The sequence below is a fragment of the Poromitra crassiceps genome (assembly GCF_964638095.1).
Source record: "Poromitra crassiceps genome assembly, chromosome: 19".
NCBI classification, from domain to species: domain Eukaryota; kingdom Metazoa; phylum Chordata; class Actinopteri; order Beryciformes; family Melamphaidae; genus Poromitra; species Poromitra crassiceps.
The window spans coordinates 17,777,397-17,791,446 of NC_139646.1; the positions used below are offsets into that span (position 1 = coordinate 17,777,397).

The 14,050-nt window shown below is 43.3% G+C and overlaps 1 pseudogene across 1 annotated transcript in view; it reads left to right on the forward strand.

The window, feature by feature from the left end:
• Positions 1-317: 317 nt before the first annotated feature.
• Positions 318-14,050, forward strand: part of LOC310793932 (SH3 and PX domain-containing protein 2A pseudogene) — a 51,165-nt pseudogene continuing 37,432 nt past the window's right edge. The window contains exon 1 of the transcript in view: positions 318-413. The product of the transcript in view is annotated as an SH3 and PX domain-containing protein 2A pseudogene (transcript). The remainder of the gene's footprint in view (positions 414-14,050) is intronic.

Consider the following 14,050-nt stretch of genomic DNA (forward strand, 5'->3'; position numbering starts at 1 on the left):
CGCCCGCAGCTGGACAGCCGGATCGTGGAGGCAAGATCGCGGGCTGACTGGATCTTTGAGGCAGCGTTTATTGTACCCAGAGCAATCAGCACAGGTTTAAATGGACTATTGATAAGTTTCAAATCAGATCGATTGGTCATTGCGTCATCGGAGATAAGTCCGAGCCACCGATTTGGCCGCAAAACGAGCCGCTCTCTCGCAGGACCGATAACATGCTAAATGACACAACACCCAAAGAGCGTTATTTTCTTTATATTCGCATTTTATTTCCCTGATACGAGGTAGCCTGTGTTGAGCTGCGGTAGACGGTCGCTTGTATGCATAGCCTTTGCAGGATCAAGATGCAGTTTCGGACAGTGCTGGACGTGAAAGTCGTGGACGTGGAGAAGAGACGCAATCCATCTAAACATTACGTGAGTTTTGCCTCTAGCTGGCTCGCCTTTATGCATGTCCCCCTACCCCTACACAGCTTGTCCCATCCCCGGTCTGTCAGCCCCGGCTCTCTGGCCTGTCCACACAGACAGCAGCGTGCTGGCCGTCCAAACGCTGCCGTCTGCTGGATGTAGCCTAGCCGCTGCTCCCTCTCTCATCACCAGCAGCTAAACCAAGCTCAGTGTATTCAGCAAGGTAGCAGCCTGCTCTGCGAAGGGCCCACGGTGTTTCAAAAGACAGACTTCTTGGGCTAGCTGTCATAACAGTGAGTCCAGTCAGACAGGGTAATCACCCATGGCCCCATCATGGGCTCCCCTGAGGGGATCCTCTACATGTTAAGACGACTTGTATGTCTGGAGATCAATATCCCACCTGACACCCTATTATCAGACAGTGAAGACAGCACTGATCATGTTTGAATTTAATGTTTTTTTTGTGTTACTGTGTGTGTGTGGTCATGGAGGTATCGATGGAAGTCATAACATGTTCATGTAGTTTTGGCTAGGGAAAAGAGGACTTGCATATAACCTACTTGAGATGTGATTTGCAATACTTTGTCATTTCATTTGAATTTATTTCAAATCCCATGATCATGTACCACCAACAAACACAATAATTGAATTAAATGCTATTAATTAACTAACATCAAACCTAGAGGAGTGTTGCATTGTAAAGTGGAACGAACAGACTTGGCCAAACACACTTCACGTCTAGCTGCACAGTGTTTCTTAATTGAACGTTTCATTTATTTGTTATAGCCTACAGCTATATATCTTACACCTCGTGGACAAAAATGTCCTTCATATGCTGTACAGCAACTAAAAGTAGCATAAATGGTGGGTTACTGTATGATGTATCCACAATATTCTAGCATACTCAACTATTGAATTTGTCCCCCCCAGCTTGCTGTTCGACCTGAAAGTCATCACCTGAGTTGGATCCTTTAATACATTTAAAATCATGAAGATTCAGTCTGTAAAATTATGTAAATTTGTCAACCAAGCAGGGCGTAATCACCTACTATAAGGTGTGTCACACACTTGATTTTAATGCTGTGCTGTCAATCCTGTTCAAAGAATGCACATAGGTTACTTTTCCCCCTCAAACTGTGGATATCTCACTCTGGAACCAAGCTCACATGACAAACATGCTTCAGTGAAAGGTATCTGACTGAACTTTGCCTTCAGTGACCATGTTAATCAATAGCTCATCTGTACTAAGTGAGGGTCTGTGTTGGGTGCTGCACCTCACGGCCCCCTGCTGGGAGCTCAGTCCAGCTCATTAACGGCTCCTAATAAATGAGCAGCATGAAAAGAACGTGATCTTGCTTATATGCAATTACAGTCTCGCAGACCCCGTGGGTCTAATGATATGTGAACATAATTAGCACACAAATTCTCCTCTGCAAAGAGGAATACACAAGGCTCCTGCCATATGCGTGCCCCTAATTAGGCAAACATGCATGTATTTTATATCACATTTCAATATAATCTTAGCTGACACTGTTTTATGTCGGCTACTTGGACACGACATTGTGAAAGGAGGGAATGCTAAGAAGAACACGGTTGTTTATGCAATTATTTGGCAGATTGCCATACCCCGAACAGCATGCGATGACCTACAACAGTAAACATCCAGGCTATTTTGCGGATGGGTTTATCCAAAAGCACTTTAATGTATGAGCGTGCGTATATTTTTAACATGCGGTGTCCCCAGTGGAATTGAACCTTAAACCGTGACATTGTTAATGCACTGCTACAGGAAAAATGCCAACTCAAATTTCACCCAACTGTAATACGAACAAAAGTTATTGCACAAAATTTGATCACCATGTGCCAAAGTTGCTAAAGCTCACAGAGCGATGACATCACACAGCTACTGAAATTGCTAATAGGAATATAATGGGAGAGACTGTTCAATTGGCCATTTAAAATAGCTACATTTTTGATTCCCACGTTCACCCCAGGTCTGAAGTAACATAATGCCTAGAATATGACACGTGCAGGATACTGTATACATATGGATTCTATATTTATGCGGTTGCTCCTTTCTTCACAAGTGCTCAAGGTTACACGGGAGGGAACTGGATAACCTCCCAGCTTTCTGTATAATGACCAAGAGCTTATTCAAGAGATACTATAGTGTGACCCTTTCAGGTAGACACACATGTTGAAAACACATTATTGTATTTGATATACGGTAGTACAGCTGTAGGATAGCAGGTAACCTAAATCCTTAGTTGATAAAATAACAGGCTGAATTCTCTATTTTCTAGAGACATTGGTTGATGATTTTAAACATTAATATATATTTCTAAGAAAAAAAAGAGAAAAGAATTGAACTCTTTAATGTACAATTTATGCAGATACGGTGCCAGCTTTGAAATGCTTTCTGTCCACTCCAGTTACTATCTTGGCTCCCGTCTTCATCTCGTTGCCCAGGGAAATTACTCATTAACACAATCAAAGCCAGTCCACCTTAATGGAGTGCACAATGTTTGGGCTATGTGTTAGCATCAACTTAGCCATGACTTAGCAGCGAGGGCTTAGCAGAGTCATTGGAGCAGGCAGTTGAAGGTAAATAGAAGTGCTTCCATTTCTCTCTGTATCATATAATAATGATATGAGCCTGTGCGCGGCAAAAGTAAGCTCTTTACAGGACGTACATGCACGGTGCGGCTATGCCCCATCCGCCTCTTTTCCAGCCTGTTACGCAGCTGGATCTCGCACAATGCTGCATCAATTTAAAAACAAAAAGCTCTGATAATTATTTAGTTGAACATAAAAAATTACAAAAATAAGGTCCAGGTTGAAAAATACAGAAATTCTCCTTTAGGTCTCCCTCACTTCCTGCTTCCTGCTGAAAAAGACCCCTAAGCGCTAGGTCAGGCCTCAGCCAATCATGGTGCATAACCAATCAGTCCGTGGTGACAACTAACATGGATTGTTTTGTGTGACAGAAGCTAGTAGTGTATAGACCTCTACAGTATATATACAGTTTGTCTGGCAGCATCATGGTATAGTAGTGTATAGACCTCTACAGTATATATACAGTTTGTCTGGCAGCATCATGGTATAGTAGTGTAATAGACCTCTACAGTATATATACAGTTTGTCTGGCAGCATCGTGGTATAGTAGTGTATAGACCTCTACAGTATATATACAGTTTGTCTGGCATCATGGTATAGTAGTGTAATAGACCTCTACAGTATATATACAGTTTGTCTGGCATCATGGTATAGTAGTGTAATAGACCTCTACAGTATATATACAGTTTGTCTGGCATCATGGTATAGTAGTGTAATATACCTCTACAGTATATATACAGTTTGTCTGGCATCATGGTATAGTAGTGTAATATACCTCTACAGTATATATACAGTTTGTCTGGCATCATGGTATAGTAGTGTAATAGACCTCTACAGTATATATACAGTTTGTCTGGCATCATGGTATAGTAGTGTAATAGACCTCTACAGTATATATACAGTTTGTCTGGCATCATGGTATAGTAGTGTAATAGACCTCTACAGTATATATACAGTTTGTCTGGCATCATGGTATAGTAGTGTAATAAGACCTCTACAGTATATATACAGTTTGTCTGGCATCATGGTATAGTAGTGTAATATACCTCTACAGTATATATACAGTTTGCCTGGCAGCATCATGGTATAGTAGTGTAATAGACCTCTACAGTATATATACAGTTTGTCTGGCATCATGGTATAGTAGTGTAATAAGACCTCTACAGTATATATACAGTTTGTCTGGCATCATGGTATAGTAGTGTAATAGACCTCTACAGTATATATACAGTTTGTCTGGCATCATGGTATAGTAGTGTAATAGACCTCTACAGTATATATACAGTTTGTCTGGCATCATGGTATAGTAGTGTAATAGACCTCTACAGTATATATACAGTTTGTCTGGCATCATGGTATAGTAGTGTAATAGACCTCTACAGTATATATACAGTTTGTCTGGCATCATGGTATAGTAGTGTAATATACCTCTACAGTATATATACAGTTTGTCTGGCATCATGGTATAGTAGTGTAATAGACCTCTACAGTATATATACAGTTTGTCTGGCATCATGGTATAGTAGTGTAATAGACCTCTACAGTATATATACAGTTTGTCTGGCATCATGGTATAGTAGTGTATAGACCTCTACAGTATATATACAGTTTGTCTGGCATCATGGTATAGTAGTGTATAGACCTCTACAGTATATATACAGTTTGTCTGGCATCATGGTATAGTAGTGTAATAGACCTCTACAGTATATATACAGTTTGTCTGGCATCATGGTATAGTAGTGTAATAGACCTCTACAGTATATATACAGTTTGCCTGGCAGCATCATGGTATAGTAGTGTAATAGACCTCTACAGTATATATACAGTTTGTCTGGCATCATGGTATAGTAGTGTAATAGACCTCTACAGTATATATACAGTTTGTCTGGCATCATGGTATAGTAGTGTAATAAGACCTCTACAGTATATATACAGTTTGTCTGGCATCATGGTATAGTAGTGTAATAGACCTCTACAGTATATATACAGTTTGTCTGGCATCATGGTATAGTAGTGTATAGACCTCTACAGTATATATACAGTTTGTCTGGCATCATGGTATAGTAGTGTAATAGACCTCTACAGTATATATACAGTTTGTCTGGCATCATGGTATAGTAGTGTAATAGACCTCTACAGTATATATACAGTTTGTCTGGCATCATGGTATAGTAGTGTAATAAGACCTCTACAGTATATATACAGTTTGTCTGGCATCATGGTATAGTAGTGTAATATACCTCTACAGTATATATACAGTTTGTCTGGCATCATGGTATAGTAGTGTAATAGACCTCTACAGTATATATACAGTTTGTCTGGCATCATGGTATAGTAGTGTAATAGACCTCTACAGTATATATACAGTTTGTCTGGCATCATGGTATAGTAGTGTAATAGACCTCTACAGTATATATACAGTTTGTCTGGCATCATGGTATAGTAGTGTAATATACCTCTACAGTATATATACAGTTTGTCTGGCATCATGGTATAGTAGTGTAATAAGACCTCTACAGTATATATACAGTTTGTCTGGCATCATGGTATAGTAGTGTAATAGACCTCTACAGTATATATACAGTTTGTCTGGCATCATGGTATAGTAGTGTAATAGACCTCTACAGTATATATACAGTTTGTCTGGCATCATGGTATAGTAGTGTAATAAGACCTCTACAGTATATATACAGTTTGTCTGGCATCATGGTATAGTAGTGTATAGACCTCTACAGTATATATACAGTTTGTCTGGCATCATGGTATAGTAGTGTAATATACCTCTACAGTATATATACAGTTTGTCTGGCATCATGGTATAGTAGTGTAATAGACCTCTACAGTATATATACAGTTTGTCTGGCATCATGGTATAGTAGTGTAATAGACCTCTACAGTATATATACAGTTTGTCTGGCATCATGGTATAGTAGTGTATAGACCTCTACAGTATATATACAGTTTGTCTGGCATCATGGTATAGTAGTGTAATATACCTCTACAGTATATATACAGTTTGTCTGGCATCATGGTATAGTAGTGTAATAGACCTCTACAGTATATATACAGTTTGTCTGGCATCATGGTATAGTAGTGTATAGACCTCTACAGTATATATACAGTTTGTCTGGCATCATGGTATAGTAGTGTAATATACCTCTACAGTATATATACAGTTTGTCTGGCATCATGGTATAGTAGTGTAATAGACCTCTACAGTATATATACAGTTTGTCTGGCATCATGGTATAGTAGTGTAATAGACCTCTACAGTATATATACAGTTTGTCTGGCATCATGGTATAGTAGTGTAATAGACCTCTACAGTATATATACAGTTTGTCTGGCATCATGGTATAGTAGTGTAATATACCTCTACAGTATATATACAGTTTGTCTGGCATCATGGTATAGTAGTGTAATATACCTCTACAGTATATATACAGTTTGTCTGGCATCATGGTATAGTAGTGTAATAGACCTCTACAGTATATATACAGTTTGTCTGGCATCATGGTATAGTAGTGTAATAGACCTCTACAGTATATATACAGTTTGTCTGGTAAAGGTAAAGGTAAAGTCCCATTATTTTTCTATATATAATTCAGTAATTATTTTTCTATATATAATTCAGTGTCAATGTCTTTTAGAAATTATTGCCTTGTGACAGAGCTGCAAGCCCGTCTTCACGTGTGGAGTTCTGATTGGCTGTGACAGAACAGCCACTCCTTATTTAAGCGGCTTCATCATGTCTGTAACCATTTGTTTGAAAAAGGTCGGTGACCGAAACGTCACAGAATAAATTCCTAATTGCAAGTTTACAATTGATGGACAATTCTGTTCCTGTCCGACGCACCTGCCCGAAAAAGAGATGTGCGGAGCTCACCTTCTAAAGTCCCAACGATTGTCACACACCTGAGTGATGCGAAATTTGTTCTCCGCATTTAACCCATCCCCTGGGGGAGCGGTGAGCAGCAGCAGTGCCGCGCTCGGGAATCATATGGTGATCTAACCCCCCAATTCCAACCCTTTGATGCTGAGTGCCAAGCAGGGAGGCAATGGGTCCCATTTTTATAGTCTTTGGTATGACTCATGGTATAGTAGTGGCATCATGGTATAGTAGTGTAATAGACCTCTACTCAGTATATATACAGTTTGTCTGGCATCATGCTATAGTAGTGTAATAAGAGCTTTCTAGACCATAGCTGACTTGAGCTGTGCACTGCTGTGCTGTGTTTTGGAACTGGTCTATCTCACCGGGCCAGTCTGTGGCCTAGTTTCCCTGGCTACCCCATCTCAAGAGACAAGGCTAGCCAGTGTGTGTGTGTGTGTGTGTGTGTGTGTGTGTGTGTGTGTGTGTGTGTGAGAGAGAGAGAGAGAGAGAGAGAGAGAGAGAGAGAGACAGACAGACAGGCAGAGAGAGAGAGAGAGAGAGGGATAGAGAGAGAGAGAGACAGACAGACAGACAGGCAGAGAGAGAGAGAGAGAGAGGGAGAGAGAGAGGGAGAGAGAGAGAGACAGACAGACAGACAGACAGAGAGAGAGAGAGAGGGAGACAGACAGACAGGCAGAGAGAGAGAGAGAGAGAGAGGGAGGGAGGGAAGGGAAAAGAGAGAGAGAATCTGTGACGTCCATTGAATGTCATTGGTTGTGTTTGTAGCAGCTGGGAATGCTTATCCTGTGAGAGGAGAACGAGACTCAGGGCTTTGTCAAAGGGAAGGGTTTGTTGGGCATCACACATGCACACTTTGCCTCTCACTCAAACACTGCTTCCTTCTTGTGAATGGGTTTAGTGTGTGTGTGTGTGTGTGTGTGTGTGTGTGTGTGTGTGTGTGTGTGTGTGTGTGTGTGTGTGTGTGTGTGTGTGTGTGTGGGGGGGGGGGGTTCTAAAAGAGAAAGCAAGGTTGAATACGGCCATGTTTTAAGCTTGTGTTGCCCGGCAGGTCCCAGTCACATAACATTTCATTTTCTAGAGACCCCTGTGTCTTGCTACAGCCCAGACTGGAAGCCAGAGTTGTTATTTAGCACCATAAAACAACTCTTCAGAGAGCTTTTCCCCACTCAAATATTTATTGGCCTATCAAACTCTGAGTGATATCTCAGTGAAAAGGGCCCCTGTTTTCAAATGCTCGCCCCCGACTCTGGCAGGGGGCAGCTTTATGAAGGCGGCTATTTGGATTGGCCATTGTTTGGGAGAGTTTGACGACTATCGGGATTCGGGAAGGACCACAATGCTCAAAGGTTCTGCGTGTGAGTGAGTGAGTGTGTGTGTGTGTGTGTGTGTGTGTGTGTGTGTGTGTGTGTGTGTGTGTGTGTGTGTGTGTGAGAGAGAGAGAGTCACTTGCTGACGTCTGTGAACAAAGTCAATGCGCTCAATTCCCAGATCCCTAACTGTGTCACTGATGCTGAAAAGAGGCTGTGATTCTGTGTGTGTGTGTGTGCGTGTGCGTGTCTGTGTGTGTGTGTGTGTGTGTGTGTGTGCGTGCGTGTGCGCAACCTCAGGCTTGGACAGATGACGCCAAAGTGGAAGTGCCAAAAAGTGCAGTTCCTTGAATGGCCACTTGGGGCTGGCCCCAAAAGGGAGTCAATCCCAATTCACCCCCATGTTAAAATGAGTGACTTTATAGCAGGAATAAACAGCCTGGTAAAAAAAAAAGTTTTTGGTCTCTTGCTAATTTCACCTTTCATGACAACTGTACGGGGGTCGGGAGGTGAATCTTTATATAACTCACCCGTTTAGAAATAGATGGAAAAACAATGTTTTGGGCTTGATTGACAGGTCGCCTGTCCAGTGATCGCACAGTTCATCCATCACGGACCAATAGCAGGCGGCGCTGTCGCTCTGTGGGAAACGCTGGTCTCGCGCGAGCTGCAACATACAGTAGCAGCGGCCAAAATGCCAAAACCGACGCCTTCAAAATGGGAGTCCACAAAGCAGTGGGTGACATCACCGTGGCGACGTAACGACGTCCATATTGTTAATACAGTCTATGGCTTTGCCATGAGCCTGAACGGCGGGTGTTATCCTCCTCGCGCTGTTATTATCCCCCGAACCTCACGCGTGCGCTGGGGGTTGTTTTCATGTGTTCATTAGCAGATGTGCTGTGTGATGGTGGCACTTTTTATTTGTCTCGACAGCAAGATGTCTCCTCCAGGATAAAGACTCATCTCGCCTCCTCCAACATGGCCTGCAGCCCCCTGCTGTTCGCTGTCTGGGCTTGTGATTACATCACGCAGGGAATGAATGGCCAGGCGCCACAGAGAGAGAGAGAGAGAGATAGCATGTGTGTGTGTGTGTGTGTGTGTGTGTGTGTGTGTGTGTGTGTGTGTGTGTGTGTGTGTGTGTGTGTGTGTGTGTGGTGGGCATCATGTGCTGCCTCAGCTACACTTTGGATCTTCATGGGAAAATGAGCCGAATTAGTTGTTCCCAACCTCACTGTATCTATAGTCCTTCTATGTTAGCGTATTATATGGAGTCTCCTTGCTGTCTAGCCTGACTTGTGTGTGTGTGTGTGTGTGTGTGTGTGTGTGTGTATGTGTGTGTGTGTATGTGTGTGTGTGTGTGTGTGTGTGTCTGTGTGCACGTGCGTGTACATGTGTGTGTGTGTGTGTGTGTGTGCGTGTGCGTGTGTGGGTGTGTGTAAGAGAGAGAGTGACAGAGACCTGGGAAGAAAAGAAAAAGGGAAAGAGGCAGTGAGTCGAAGCAACGGAAATAAAGATGGTTACAGTAGCTAGTAGCTTGTAGCTCTGTTGTAAGAAAGATGGTTACAGTAGCTAGCTTGTAGCTCTGTAGTGAGGAAGATGGTTACAGTAGCTAGCTTGTAGCTCTGTTGTAAGAAAGATGGTTACAGTAGCTAGTAGCTTGTAGCTCTGTTGTAAGAAAGATGGTTACAGTAGCTAGTAGCTTGTAGCTCTGTTGTAAGAAAGATGGTTACAGTAGCTAGTAGCTTGTAGCTCTGTTGTAAGAAAGATGGTTACAGTAGCTAGTAGCTTGTAGCTCTGTTGTAAGAAAGATGGTTACAGTAGCTAGCTTGTAGCTCTGTTGTAAGAAAGATGGTTACAGTAGCTTGTAGCTCTGTTGTAAGACTGGCACTCAGAGAATTAGGCTGAAAGGTTATCGGAATCAGAATGGATTCGTTAGCATATGGCAATTATATTGCTGTTGCCCAAACGCTAATTGATATTAATAACATGTAATAGAAACAAGAAAAGACAGTAACAACAGGTTCGTACATGCAGGGGATTATATATATTTATCGATACATCCTCCAACTGAACAAAAATGAACCAAAAGCAGTGTCACACACACACACACACACACACACACACACACACACAGCAAATCCCCTCAGCGATCACACAGGATCTTTTTTTCAGAAGGATTCTGCTTGACTTGTCAGGATCATTTCTCTCAGGCAATAATCCTTAGCCAGCACATCTGATCTGTGTGAGCAGCCTCTCCTTATTATCGAACCGACAGGAACTATTTTGTCCGTCTCTAACTGAAAAGCACTTTACGATTGTTCCTTCCCACTCTACCCAGTTGAAAAGGGGACGGGGGGGTGGGGAGGGGTGGGGTGGGGAGGGGTGGGGTGGGGTGGGGTGGGGAGGGGATGGGGTGGGGTAAAGGTGCACAGGATGTGCCCCCATGACTTGGCAGTCTTCCTCAGCATCTCCTGCCCAGCACTTCCTGTCCAAAGGCGTGAGATGTGGAGGACGTGATTGATTGGTGCCAAAGTGGAAGTGACCGCAGTAGTGAAGGAAAGACAAGGCGTGGCCCTGCCTGCTTTGTGGTTAATAAAGGCCGCTATTTGGACTGCGGTTACGCAAACAGTCTTTTTTCCATAGACCCGCTCACTGCCAAAGCTTTTGAATGCAACGGGGCATACTTTTTTTTTTTTTTTCACCCCAGTAGACATTTTGTTTGGCTCGCTCAGAAACAGCCGAGAAGAATTTATTGTCGCTCCTTTGCCTAGATTGATAGAATAATTAGCCGTATTCGACAAGCGAACATATTTAGTCAAGTTGCGGCTGCTGTGGAAAGACTTCATTCCCACCCCCAGACACATGCAAAGACAATTTCCAACCTGACTTTTTCAGACCCTTTTTGCAGCAGTTCCATGTAAAGTGCACGGGTCTGAAACTGATGTGTTTCATATGTTACGTTAAATATAGCGCTTTAGGCGGGGTTCAGTGCATTTAGTGGCTAGGCCCACATTCTCTGCCCCACCAAGCTCCAAGCCTTCTGCTGCTGCTTCGCCTTCCTCACTCCAAAACTCTGACACTGGGATCCAGCGTTCCTCCGATACTGTAAGTCCTTCTATCTATTCATCAACTAACTAATGTATATTTGGCCGAGGTCATTGCACGTACATAGACCAGTGCTATAGTATTATTAGTGACATTATTGCTGTGGGACAGGCAGTCGAAATGAGCTGTGAACTTGACATGCGTATTCGCAGCCATCTTAGCCAAACATGATGTAATAATCAGAACTCCGATTGGTTCCGTCTGCGTCTGTGCGTGAATAAAACGTTGGTATTCTTCAAGTCCCGCGTCTTCCAGGGGAATATGTACAAGGTCTTTCTCGCTATCTGGGACATTGAAATCCCCAAAGCCTTGTTTGAACTGTTTTAGCTTTTTTTCTCTCCCAATCTGTGTGTCCCATGTTTCTGAACATATTTTGTTTTACTCCTTTTGAGAAGAATGTTGACACAGGTCACAGGTGGAGCATTGGTGAGGTATTAAAACCCGGCATCTAAATGAGAAGTCAACTAATCTGTAAATAAGAAGAAAACATTTGGGTTTTCCCACTGATGCAATTGCTTATACACATACACTCAAATGATACAATGGCTTTAGAATGGATTACAGTATGTGGGCATTTCTTTCATAAAAACAAAACAAATCGGGTTTAATCGATTTAAAATTAGCAGCTATTGACGATCATAAAACAATAGTATTGTAGCAAAGTATTGCAGCTACCATAAAACAATATTTTATACATTTCATCACTATTGCCCATGTTTTCCCTAATTATATATATGGCTCTTTACTGGCATATTATACTGTCATCTACAGTGAATTATGTATCATGAATTATTACCCTCTCATGCCCATTTTAGCTGTTAGAATAGCGCTATTGTTATTGTTAATGTACGTGTGTGTGTGCGTGCGTGTGTGTGTGTGTGTGTGTGTGTGTGTGCGTGCGTGTGTGTGTGTGTGTGTGTGTGTGCGTGTGTGCGTGCGTGCGTGCGTGTGTGTGTGTGTGCGCGTGCGTGCGTGCGTGTGTGTGTGTGTGAGGCAGTGTGTTTCTCATGTTGCCTCTTCACCCTGATTCCAGCCTTCATTTTGGAATTGCAGCAATGTTTCATGGGCCCAGACATGTCTACTGTGCAAGAGTGTCTTGCAGCAGCAGCCACATGATAACGTCTGACTCTTTGTCTGGATTTTTATGGTGAAAATCTCTCACTTGACCAAAAAAGAAGAAGAAGAAGAAGAAGGAAAAAAAACAGATAAATTGGAGACTTGTCAAACATTCATGTTCTGCTGGTGAATTTGCCTGACGCTAGCGGAAGACAGCTCACCCTCAGCGCCGTCGTATTATATAATTGGCAGACAGATTATTAGTTTTTTCCTAACTGACATTTGATGAGTCACCTTTTTGTTCCCGCGAGCGCTTGATTCAGGACATGTTGGCTGTGCTCGGCTGTCACCACAGGATGTACTTCAGCTCTGACTCAGCCCGGAGCATGTCGGCCTATTTTAGACGTTGCCTGAGCGTTTGACTGCAGTTCAACAAGAAAAGACGTTTCCACTGGGGGGGGATGTACCAAATGGGTTATTGTGGTTTTATTAGAGTTACATCAGGAGACTATTGTGTTCATTCAGTTTAAGACGCAACAACAACAATCCAGACTTTCATCATTTGGATGTTGAGTGAACATGGTCTATTTCAGGGCCTGGGAGAGGGCATTAGGTTTAAGCTTGATATTCTGGGCGTGGGCTGACTATATGGACGGTTGTTGGTTTGTGTTTTCCACTGTGGTTGCCATCACAGAATCCATCTGTTTCTGGGCCTTGGATCTTTTCTGTCTGTGCCCACAACATCTTCCAGCTCGGCTGCTCTATGGTGTGGCTCAGCAGCCTGGCTGCTCTATGGTGTGGCTCAGCAGCCTGGCTGCTCTATGGTGTGGCTCAGCAGCCTGGCTGCTCTATGGTGTGGCTCAGCAGCCTGGCCGGGCCTGGCTCGCACAGTCAGAGGCCCAGAGGCATGATGGGAGCATGATACCCCGGCATACCGTTCAGGTCATAGGCTTTTATAGCGCACACACACCCAGTCAGTGGCGCTGGACAAGCTCCGCATGGATTACTGTAGTGTACGTGTTGTAGCGCGCACGCACACACGCACGCACACGCGCACACGTACACACACACACACACACACACACACACACACACACACAAGCCCTGACAAGATGGTAAATGGCCTGCATTTATATAGCGCTTTTATCCAAAGCACTTTACAGTCAGTACTAGGTACATTCACCCATTCACACACCGATGGCGGCAGGTTACCACGCGCAGGGTGCTGGCACACCAACGGGAGCAATTTTGTGTTCAGGCCAGGTCTTGCCCAAGGACACTTCGACATGCAGACGGGGGGAGCCGGGAATCAAACCACCGACCTCTTTTATCCAAAGCGATTAGTGGACGAGCCGCTCTACCTCTTGAGCTCCAGCCGCCCTTAGACACCCAAGATGCCACCCAAGATGCAGGGGGCAGCCCCTTCAAGCCACTCTGAGGCGTATCATGTCAAGTTAGATGAGTCCATATCATATCAGTGTGGGCTGGCATGCACTAACAGCATGGAGATATTTCTGCTATGTGCCATTGAAGTTGAGTTTAGTCACCAGACAGACAGACAGCCCACTGGGGACATCTTAGCAACCCGTTCACTTCGCTTCAATTTCTATCTCCCTATTTTTCCCTCCCTTCTCACTTGTCTTTCCCTGACGCTTTGGCAATGA